The sequence below is a fragment of the Macrobrachium nipponense genome, chromosome 13 (assembly GCF_015104395.2).
Source record: "Macrobrachium nipponense isolate FS-2020 chromosome 13, ASM1510439v2, whole genome shotgun sequence".
In the NCBI taxonomy this organism is placed as follows: Eukaryota; Metazoa; Arthropoda; class Malacostraca; order Decapoda; family Palaemonidae; genus Macrobrachium; species Macrobrachium nipponense.
Window position 1 is genome coordinate 82788890 of NC_087206.1, and position 11264 is coordinate 82800153.

General features: G+C 36.5%; 1 long non-coding RNA gene across 1 annotated transcript; it reads left to right on the forward strand.

Annotated features, from left to right (window-relative positions):
• The first annotated feature begins 8891 nt into the window (after positions 1-8891).
• On the forward strand, positions 8892-10856 carry LOC135225506 (uncharacterized). The gene is made up of 3 exons (XR_010317017.1): positions 8892-8982; positions 9325-9403; positions 10620-10856. It is a non-coding gene; the product is annotated as an uncharacterized LOC135225506 (long non-coding RNA).
• The last annotated feature ends 408 nt before the right edge of the window (positions 10857-11264 follow it).

Here is an 11264-nt window from a genome sequence, read left to right on the forward strand (position 1 = left end):
TTATTATTATTCTTTTATTTTTTATTATTATTATTTTGATTATTATTATTATTATTATAGGATTATTATTTAGGTCATTGTTTTTGTTGTTAAAGAAATATTGTTTTTTATCATTCTATTCTTAATTAAAGTCAGTTTTAATCATACTAGAGATCATCTTTGTTTTGCGCAATCGTTAAGTAAAGCCTATTTTTTTTATCGTGCTCTTGTTAAATAAAGCCTGATTCTTTATCGTGCTATCATTACCATAAAACCTTGTTTTATCATGCTATCGTTGATTAAAGCCTAGTTTGTTTTCTTGCAATCGTTAAATAAAGCCAATTTTTTTTCTCGTGCTATAGTTAGATAAAGCCTGTTTATTTATCGTGCTATCATAAAATAAAGCCTGGTTTTTTTATCCTACTAACATTGATTAAAGCCTTTTTTATCAAGCTATCATTAAATAAAGCCTTTTCTATCAAGCTATCATTAAATAAAGCCTTTTATTTATCGAGCTATCATTAAATAAAGCCTTTTCTATCAAGCTATCATTAAAGAAAGCCTTTTTTATCATGCTATCAATGAGTAAAGCCTCTATTCTCTCATGCTATCGTTAAATAAAGCCTGTTTCTATCACGCTATCGTTAATTAAGTCTGTTTTTATCAAGCTCTAGTCAAATAAAGCCCGTTTTTTTATCATGCTATCATTAAATAAAGCGTTGTTTTTTGTAATCAGATGCTTACCCCAATAAAATATAAAGCCTTTTTGTTTATTATCAAGCTATCATTAAATAAAGCCTGCTTTTTATCATGCTTTTATTAAATAAAGCCAGTATTATCATGCAAGCGTCAAATAAAGCCAGTTAGTTACCACGCCATCGTTAGATAAAGCTTATTTGTATCATATACATTATGTATATTATATATATATATATATATATATATATATATATATATATATATATATATATATATATCAATTCAAGCTACAATGTCCTTTAATATCTAAATTCACTTTACCTCCCAAATGATATATTTTCATATATGTACCGAAGGGGAATTTTTAATGATAATAATTTCGTCCCCCCATGGGATCGAACCACCGTCCAAGTGGACGGGGACGAAATCAGGACAGTCAGTGACGCTATCCAATCAGCCAACAGAGACGGCTATAAGTTCATATCGATTCTGACCTTACAAATCACCCTCGACCTGGGTGCTTTTCGTAATTAGAATCGATATGAAACCCCGTCTACCATGTGGCCAATTCGAGCGTTTGACAGCACGTAGCCTTTTGTTATGAATAATTATCACATCGAACCGTGATCCATTTAATATCATTCAACGCTACAATGTCCTTTAATATCTAAATTCACTTTACCTCCAAATGATATATTTTCATATATGTACCGAAGGGGAATTTTTTAATTGATAATAATTTCGTCCCCCCATGGGATCGAACCACCGTCCAAGTGGACGGGGACGAAATCAGGACAGTCAGTGACGCTATCCAATCAGCCAACAGAGACGCTATAAGTTCATATCGATTCTGACCTTACAAATCACCTCGACCTGGGTGCTTTCGTAATTAGAATCGATATGAAACCCCGTCTACCATGTTGGCCAATTCGAGCGTTTGACAGCACGTAGCCTTTTGTTATGAATAATTATACATCGAACCGTGATCCATTTATATATCAATTCAAGCTACAATGTCCTTTAATATCTAAATTCACTTTACCTCCCAAATGATATATTTTCATATATGTACCGAAGGGGAATTGTAATTGATAATAATTTCGTCCCCCCAGGGATCGAACCACGTCCAAGTGGACGGGGACGAAATCAGGACAGTCAGTGACGCTATCCAATCAGCCAACAGAGACGCTATAAGTTCATATCGATTCTGACCTTACAAATCACCTCGACCTGGGTGCTTCGTAATTAGAATCGATATGAACCCCGTCTACCATGTTGGCCAATTCAGCGTTTTGACAGCACGTAGCCTTTTGTTATGAATAATTATCACATCGAACCGTGATCCATTTATATATCAATTCAAGCTACAATGTCCTTAATATCTAAATTCACTTTACCTCCCAAATGATATATTTTCATATATGTACCGAAGGTAATTTTTAATTGATAATAATTTCGTCCCCCCATGGGATCGAACCACCGTCCAAGTGGACGGGGACGAAATCAGGACAGTCAGTGACGCTATCCAATCAGCCAACAGAGACGCTATAAGTTAATCGATTCTGACCTTACAAATCACCCTCGACCTGTGCCTTTCGTAATTAGAATCGATATGAAACCCCGTCTACCATGTTGGCCAATTCGAGCGTTTGACAGCACGTAGCCTTTGTTATGAATAATTTATCACATCGAACCGTGATTCTTTATATATCAATTCAAGCTACAATGTCCTTTTAATATCTAAATTCACTTTACCTCCCAAATGATATATTTTCATATAGTACCGAAGGGGAATTTTTTAATGATAATAATTTGGCGTCCCCCCATGGGATCGAACCACCGTCCAAGTGGACGGGGACGAAATCAGGACAGTCAGTGACGCCCCTATCCAATCAGCCAAACAGAGACGCTATAAGTTCATATCGATTCTGACCCTACAAACACCTCGACCTGGGGTGCTTTCGTAATAGAATCGATATGAAACCCGTTCTACCATGTTGGGCCAATTCGAGCGTTTGACAGCACGTAGCCTTTTGTATGAATAATTATCACATCGAACCGTGATCCATTTATATATCAATCAAGCTACATGTCCTTTAATATCTAAATTCACTTTACCTCCCAAATGATATTTATTTTCATATATGTACCGAAGGGGAATTTTTTAATTTGATAATAATTTCGTCCCCCCATGGGATCGAACCACCGTCCAAGTGGACGGGGACGAAATCAGGACAGTCAGACGCTATCCAATCAGCCAACAGAGACGCTATAAGTTCATATCGATTCTGACCTTACAAATCACCCTCGACCTGGGTGCTTTCGTAATTAGAATCGATATTGAAACCCCGTCTACCATGTTGGCCAATTCGAGCGTTTGACAGCACGTAGCCTTTTTTTTGTTATGAATAATTTATCACATCGAACCGTGATCCATTTATATATCAATTCAAGCTACAATGTCCTTTAATATCTAAATTCACTTTACCTCCCAAATGATATGTTTTTCATATATGTACCGAAGGGGAATTTTTTTAATGATAATAATTTCGTCCCCCCATGGGATCGAACCACGTCCAAGTGGACGAGGGACGAAATCAGGACAGTCAGTGACGCTATCCAATCAGCCAACAGAGACCGCCTATAAGTTCATATCGATTCTGACCTTACAAATCACCCTCGACCTGGGTGCTTTCGTAATTAGAATCGATATGAAACCCCGGAAAACCCCGTTCTACCATGTTGGCCAATTCGAGCGTTTGACAGCACGTAGCCCTTTTGTTATGAATAATTATTCACATCGAACCGTGATCCATTTATATACAATTCAAGATACAATGTCTTTAATATCGTAAATTCTTTACCTACCCCCAAATGATATATTTTCATATATGTACCGAAGGGGAATTTTTTGTTAATTGATAATAATTTCGTCCCCCCCATGGGATCGAACCCACCGTCCAAGTGGACGGGGACGAAATCAGGACAGTCAGTGACGCTATCCAATCAGCCAACAGAGACGCTATAAGTTCATATCGATTCTGACCTTACAAATCACCTCGACCTGGGTGCTTTTCGTAATTAGAATTCGATATGAAACCCCCGTCTACCATGTTGGCCAATTCAAGCGTTTGACAGCACGTAGCCTTTTGTTATGAATAATTATCACATCGAACCGTGATCCATTTGATATATCAATTCAAGCTACAATGTCCGGTTAATATCTAAATTCACTTTACCTCCCAAATGATATATTTCATATATGTACCGAAGGGGAATTTTTAATTGATAATAATTTCGTCCCCCGCCCCCCCATGGGATCGAACCACCGTCCAAGTGGACGGGGACGTAAAAGGCAGGACAGTCAGTGACGCTATCCAATCAGCCAACAGAGACGCTATAAGTTCATATCGATTCTGACCTTACAAATCACCCCTCGACCTGGGTGCTTTCGTAATTAGAATCGATATGAAACCCAGTCTACCATGTTGGCAATTCGATTCCCATGGGGGGACGAAATTATTATCAATTAAAAAATTCCCCTTCGGTACATATATGAAAAATATATCATTTGGGAGGTAAAGTGAATTTAGATATTAAAGGACATTGTAGCTTGAATTGATATATAAATGGATCACGGTTCGATGTGATAATTATTCATAACAAAAGGCTACGTGCTGTCAAACGCTCGAATGGCCAACATGGTAGACGGGGTTTTCATATCGATCTAATTACGAAAGCACCCGGTCGAGGGTGATTTGTAAGGTCAGAATCGATATGAACTTATAGCGTCTCTGTTGGCTGATTGGATAGCGTCACTGACTGTCCTGATTTCGTCCCCGTCCACTTGGACGGTGGTTCAGATCCATGGGGGGACGAAAGTTATTATCAATTAAAAAATTCCCCATTGCGGTACATATATGAAAATATATTCATTTGGGAGGTAAAGTGAATTTAGATTAAATTAAAGGACATTGTCGCTTGAATTGATATATAAATGGATTCACGGTTCGATGTGATATATTCATAACAAAAAGGCTACGGTGCTGTCAAACGCTCGAATTGGCCAACACTGGTAGACGGGGTTTCATATCGATTGTCTAATACGAAAGCACCCAGGTCGAGGGTGATTTGTAAGGTCAGAATCGATATGAAACTTATAGCGTCTCTGTTGGCTGATGGATAGCGTCACTGACTGTCCTGCCATTTCGTCCCGTCCACCTTGGACGGTGGTTCGATCCCAGTTCGACGACGAAACTTATTATCAATTTAATTAAATTCCCCTTCGGTACATATATGAAAATATATCATTTGGGAGGTAAAGTGAATTTAGATATTAAAGGCATTGTAGCTTGAATTGATATATAAATGGATCACGGTTCTTCGATGTGATAATTATTCATAACAAAAGGCTACGTGCTGTCAAACGCTCGAATTGGCCAACATGGTAGACGGGGTTTCATATCGATTCTTAATTACGAAAGCACCCAGGGTCGAGGGGGTGATTTGTAAGGTCAGAATCGATATGAACTTATAGCGTCTCTGTTGGCTGATTGGATAAGCGTCACTGACTGTCTGGATTTCGTCCCCGTCCACTTGGACGGTAGGTTCGATCCCATGGGGGACGAAAATTATTATCAATTAAAAAATTCCCCTTCGGTACATATATGAAAAAATCTATCATTTGGGAGGTAAAGTGAATTTAGATATGAAAGGACATTGTAGCTTGAATTGTATAATAAATGGATCACGGTTCGATGTGATAATATTCATAACAAAAGGCTACGTGCTGTCAAACGCTCGAATTGGCCAAACATAGGTAGACGGGGTTTCATATCGATTCTAATTACGAAAGAAACACCCAGGTCGAGGGGTGATTTGTAAGGTCAGAATCGATATGAACTATAGCGTCTCTTGTTGGCTGATTGGATAGCGTCACTGACTGTCCTGATTTCGTCCCCGTCCACTTGGACGGTGGTTCGATCCCATAGGGGGGACGAAATTATTATCAATTAAAAAAATTCCCCTTCGGTACATATATGAAAAATATATTCATTTGGGGAGAGGTAAAGTGAATTTAGATATTAAAGGACATTGTAGCTTGAATTGATATATAAAATGGATCACGGTTCGAGTGTGAATAATTATTCATAAACAAAAAGGCTACGTGCTGTCAAACGCTCGAATTGGCCAACATGGTAGACGGGGTTTGGCATATCGATTCTAATTACGGAAAGCACCCAGGTCGAGGGTGATTTGTAAGGTCAGAATCGATATGAACTTATTAAGCGTCTCTGTTGGCTGATTGGATAGCGTCACTAAGACTTGTCCTGATTTCGTCCCCGTCCACTGGACGGTGGTTCGATCCCATGGGGGGACGAAATTATATCAATAAAAAATTCCCCTTCGGTACATATATGAAAAAATATATAATTCATTTGGGAGGTAAAGTGAATTTAGATATTGGAAAGGAACATTGTAGCTTGAATTGATATATAAATGGATCACGGTCGATGATGATAATTATTCATAACAAAAGGCTACGTGCTGTCAAACGCTCGAATTGGCCAACATGGTAGACGGGGTTTCATATCGATTCTAATTACGAAAGACACCAGGTCGAGGGTGATTTGTGAAGGTCAGAATCGATATGAAACTTATAGCGTTCTCTGTTGGCTGATTGGATAGCGTCACTGACTGTCCTGATTTCGTCCCCGTCCACTTGGACGGTGGTTCGATCCCAGGGGGATGGGGGGACGAAATTATTATCAATTAAAAAATTCCCCTTCGGTACATATATGAAAATATATCATTTGGGAGGTAAAGTGAATTTAGATATTAAAGGACATTGTAGCTTGAATTGATATATAAATGGATCACGGTTCGATGTGATAATTATTCATAACAAAAGGCTACGTGCTGTCAAACGCTCGAATTGGCCAACATGGTAGACGGGGTTTCATATCGATTCTAATTACGAAAGCACCCAGGTCGAGGGTGATTTGTAAGGTCAGAATCGATATGAACTTATAGCGTCTCTGTTGGCTGATTGGATAGCGTCACTGACTGTCCTAATTTCGTCCCCGTACCACTTGGACGGTGGTTCGATCCCATGGGGGGACGAAATTATTATCAATTAAAAAATTCCCTTCGGTACATATATGAAAAATATACTCATTTGGGAGGTAAAGTGAATTTAGATATTAAAGGACATTGTAGCTTGAATTGATATATGGATCACGGTTCGATGTGATAATTATTCATAACAAAGGCTACGTGCTGTCAAACGCTCGAATTGGCCAACATGGTAGACGGGGTTTCATATCGATTCTAATTACGAAAGCACCCAGGTCGAGGGTGATTTGTAAGGCGAATCGATATGAACTTATAGCGTCTCTGTTGGCTGATTGGATAGCGTCACTGACTGTCCTTATTTTCGTTCCCCGTCCACTTGGACGGTGGTTTCGATCCCATGGGGGACGAAATTATTATCAATTAAAAAAAATTCCCCTTCGGTAGATATATGAAAATATATCATTTGGGAGGTAAAGTGAATTTAGATATTAAAGGACATTGTAGCTTGAATTGATATATTGGATCACGGTTCGATGTGATATTATTCATATATATTATATATATATATATATATATATACATCATAAGAAACGATTGAAAATACACTGTGGGTATCGGTCATAAAATATACAATAGTTATCACTTAACAGTAACAGACACGTCAGCTATTTATTTTTCATAAAAAAAAAATAAAGTACAAATTATGGATCTGATTAGCACATATTCAATACTACAATAACCAATGTCACAGATGATTTGGATCTGAGAAACCGCAAAAAAAAAAAAAAAAATTTGCTGTTTCTTGATTCTAGATATCCAGTTTTGGAATCAGTAGATGTTGCTCAGCTAAATTGAATTGGTGGGTTGCCAAGAGTCACTTTATGAGAAATTTCAGCAAACCTTTCTATTGACTCATATATATATATATATATATATATATATATATATATATATATATATATCTATTACCTGAAGAAAGAGACAGCAGTCTCTGAAATATAGCACTTACTTTCTATGTTTTGGAGTTTTTATGGGCTCCTTTTATTAAATGAAGTACTGCTGTAACAGAACATTTTCACCAGTCAATATATATATATATATATATATATGATATATATATATATATATATATATCATATATATATATATATATATTCAGGATATGAATCCTATTCATATGGAACAAGGAGCCATAGACTTGATATTCAAACTTTCAAAGAGTCGTGTTCATTAGGAAGAAGGCAGAGGAGGCAAAAGGAAATACAGAAAGAATTAATTAATTAATAGACAGATAAAAATGTATTTTAGAATACAAAGAGAATATTATTTGGATAGTAATGCAATGCATCTTGACTTGAAATTCTGAAGTTCCAGTTGCACGACATCCTCTGGAAGGCTGTTCCAGTCCAACGGTGTGAGGAATAAAGGGCCTCTGGAATTTTGGAGAAGTTTGACAAAGCTGAAGCACATTTATTCCATATTGGTGCTGTTGTTCAGCGAATCTGGTTACTCTCGGGAGGTTAAGAGGATCAGATATCAACTGTGATTGTGCAATATGTCGATTAATATACAACTTATGAAAAAATAAAAACGAAAGAGAAAGACAATCCGTCGATGGTCCAAGTCATTGCTACTACCATTAGGAGACCGAAGCCTACCAGAACCACTCCATCTGAATGACATAATTCTCTGGCAGAAGCAGACATCCACACCGGGGAAGAGTATTCCAGTAAAGAAAGCACAAATGACCTAAAACAGGTGCATATATGCGTGTTTGTGGGTTTGTGTAAATATATATGTACACACAAACATACGTACAGTATATATCTATATATATAATATACATGTATAATATAATACGCATATAACGATAACTTGATAAAACAAAAACAAGCTTTGTTTAACGACAACATAATTAAAAAAAAAAAAAAAAAACATTCCCTTAGCGACAGAAATATAAAAACAGCTTTCAATTTTGCTCGAGCTAAAAAATATTCAGGAGAGAAAACGGATTTCCAATCATTCCGAAGTCCTACCTTGAAGTGTAGAAAACGGAAGCCAATTAATGCTCGAGGTGTCTAGAGTCCTTGGATAACAAATCTCGGTTGACGTCATCAATGACAGAATTGAGGAGAGTTCGTTGAGCGCCGTGTCTATGGAACTAATGGTTATGTCGTCTTATCCTGGTTATCTCGTCGGTAGTTTGATAGATTTCGCTTTCTGTTCAGGGTAAGATATTGTCGTAGTTGTATTTTATCACTTTGTGGGATATTTGTGTCTAATACATTTTAATGCAATTAGTAATTTGATTGAAAACTTATATGTCTGTCATTCAGTTTGCTAACGTCACAGTGTGGATGATAATTGTTCAATATATATAGTCTAATATACAGGGTGTACATAAAGTTCTAGTACCATTACAAGCAATAAATACTTGTAATGGTACTGGGATTTTATGGACACCCTGTATAGTTTTCTTACAGCTATATACAGGCAATCGTTTTTCGTATCGAGGGAAATTTGGTAGTTTATATTTTAAATAAGTTTTAATGTATTGTTTTCTCCTTACAGATTCTATAGAAATTTGGACGCAGCTGATGTGACTTCGCAACTGCCCAATGGATTTCGGTAATGTATAACAAAGTAAATGGTAAGTTTCATGAACTACTGAAAATTTTACTAAATTCTGCAAGCTAATCCTCCCCCCACCAGGGGCGGGGCCCCTGTTGTTGGGGAGGATGCCCTTTCCGGCATACGGTATAATTCACCGTATTTCAGGAGAGGGGATTTCAATCCTTTTTAACCAATTTCCATAGGCTAGATCATACCTTGGACCGTGTATCTCTGGTATCAATATGCCAGCAAAGTAGTTTCTGTACTGCGCATGCTCAAATCCCTGTACTGCGCTCTGTTTCTTACCCTCTTTTCTATCAATTTTTTCACCGGCTGGACTTATTTGTTTTCCATTGATTTATATGTCGATGTTTAGAGAATTTTATTGGCTTTCTCATTAAAAATAATTCATTCGCCTGACTTTCATAGTGTTTGGGTTACGAACTAAAATATAAAAATAAGTAAAGAATTTTTTGTTTTTTGTTAAATAACTCGCATTTTTTCGTATTTAGAGGGCGGCTGGGACTCTTATTCTGACTATTCCACCATAAATACTAACATTTAGAAAAAAAAAAAAAAGGACAGAAACTGAACGCTGTTGGCATAAAATTTATATTTTCGCTGAATTTTCGATATAATTATTTTTTCGCACTGTCGAGCGCTCCCAGATACCTCGGATATCTGGGGACACAGTGCTCAAAACTAAGCTGATATGAAAGAGTTAAGAAATTTTAGGATTTGTGATCTTCTAGGATTTGTGATCTTAGAGTAAAAGTTCAAGCTCGATGAACTAGATGTAATATCAGTGACTTTTTTTAAAAGTAAATAAACCTAAAATCTTAACTTTTAATATCTTTATTTTGGATTTGTGATCTTCGAGTGATATTCTTAAAGTTCGATGAGCTTGTTGCAATGTCTCTTACTTTATCTTTTTCTTCTTCTTCTTTTTTTTTCTTTTTTAACTTAAATCGTAAATACTTTAAGTACTGATACGTGAGTTGATACTTTTCAAAGTTTACTTAAGAATAGTCAAGCAGATAGTTAAAATTATGTACTTACATCTATGTTTATACTTTAAAACTATAGGATGCTTTAAACTATGTACTTTACAGTTTACTTAAGAATAGTTAAGTAGATATAAAAGTTTTACTAAAGAAAAGTTAAGTAGATAGTTAAAACTATTAAATTTCATAGCTCGTTATACCATTATGTACGGGACACCTTTCAGCAGCTTCTTAAATTTTTCATTTCAGGCTTAATTTTGGATTGCTAGAGTCCTGGACGTTTACCTAGCTGGGTTCCTAAAAGACAACGCATCCTGAAATCCACACATTTCCTAATCTAGGAAGAGGGCCGGGCCTTCACTTCGGCAAGAGGACCCAGACTCCGAAAACTTGATACTGAACTATATATTAAAAGAGATTTAACCTTAAAAAGAGACATAGATATATTTTTGTGTTTAATGCTAGGTATTAAAATTAATTCTTAAACATTCACTCTCCCTTCCTCTTTGTTTTATTAGGTTTGTAGTGTGCCTTACTTATTAAATTGGATTAAATTAAATTGGCTTCTTAAGTGTACCATTTAAATGGGTGGTTCAGACGTCATAAAAAGGTTGCCAACAGTGATTTGCAAGTGTACCATTTAAGGAGATGTATATGGGTGGTTCAGAGTTTATAAAAAGTTTGCCAACATAGTGATTTGCAAGTGTACCATTTAAGGAGATGTATATGGGTGGTTCAGAGTTTATAAAAAGGTTGCCAACATAGTGATATGCAAGTGTACCATTTAAGGAGATGTATATGGGTGGTTCAGAGGTTATAAAAAGGTGGCCAACATAGTGATATGCAAGTGTACCATTTAAGGAGATGTATCTTTAGTGTACCGTTCAAGGAGGT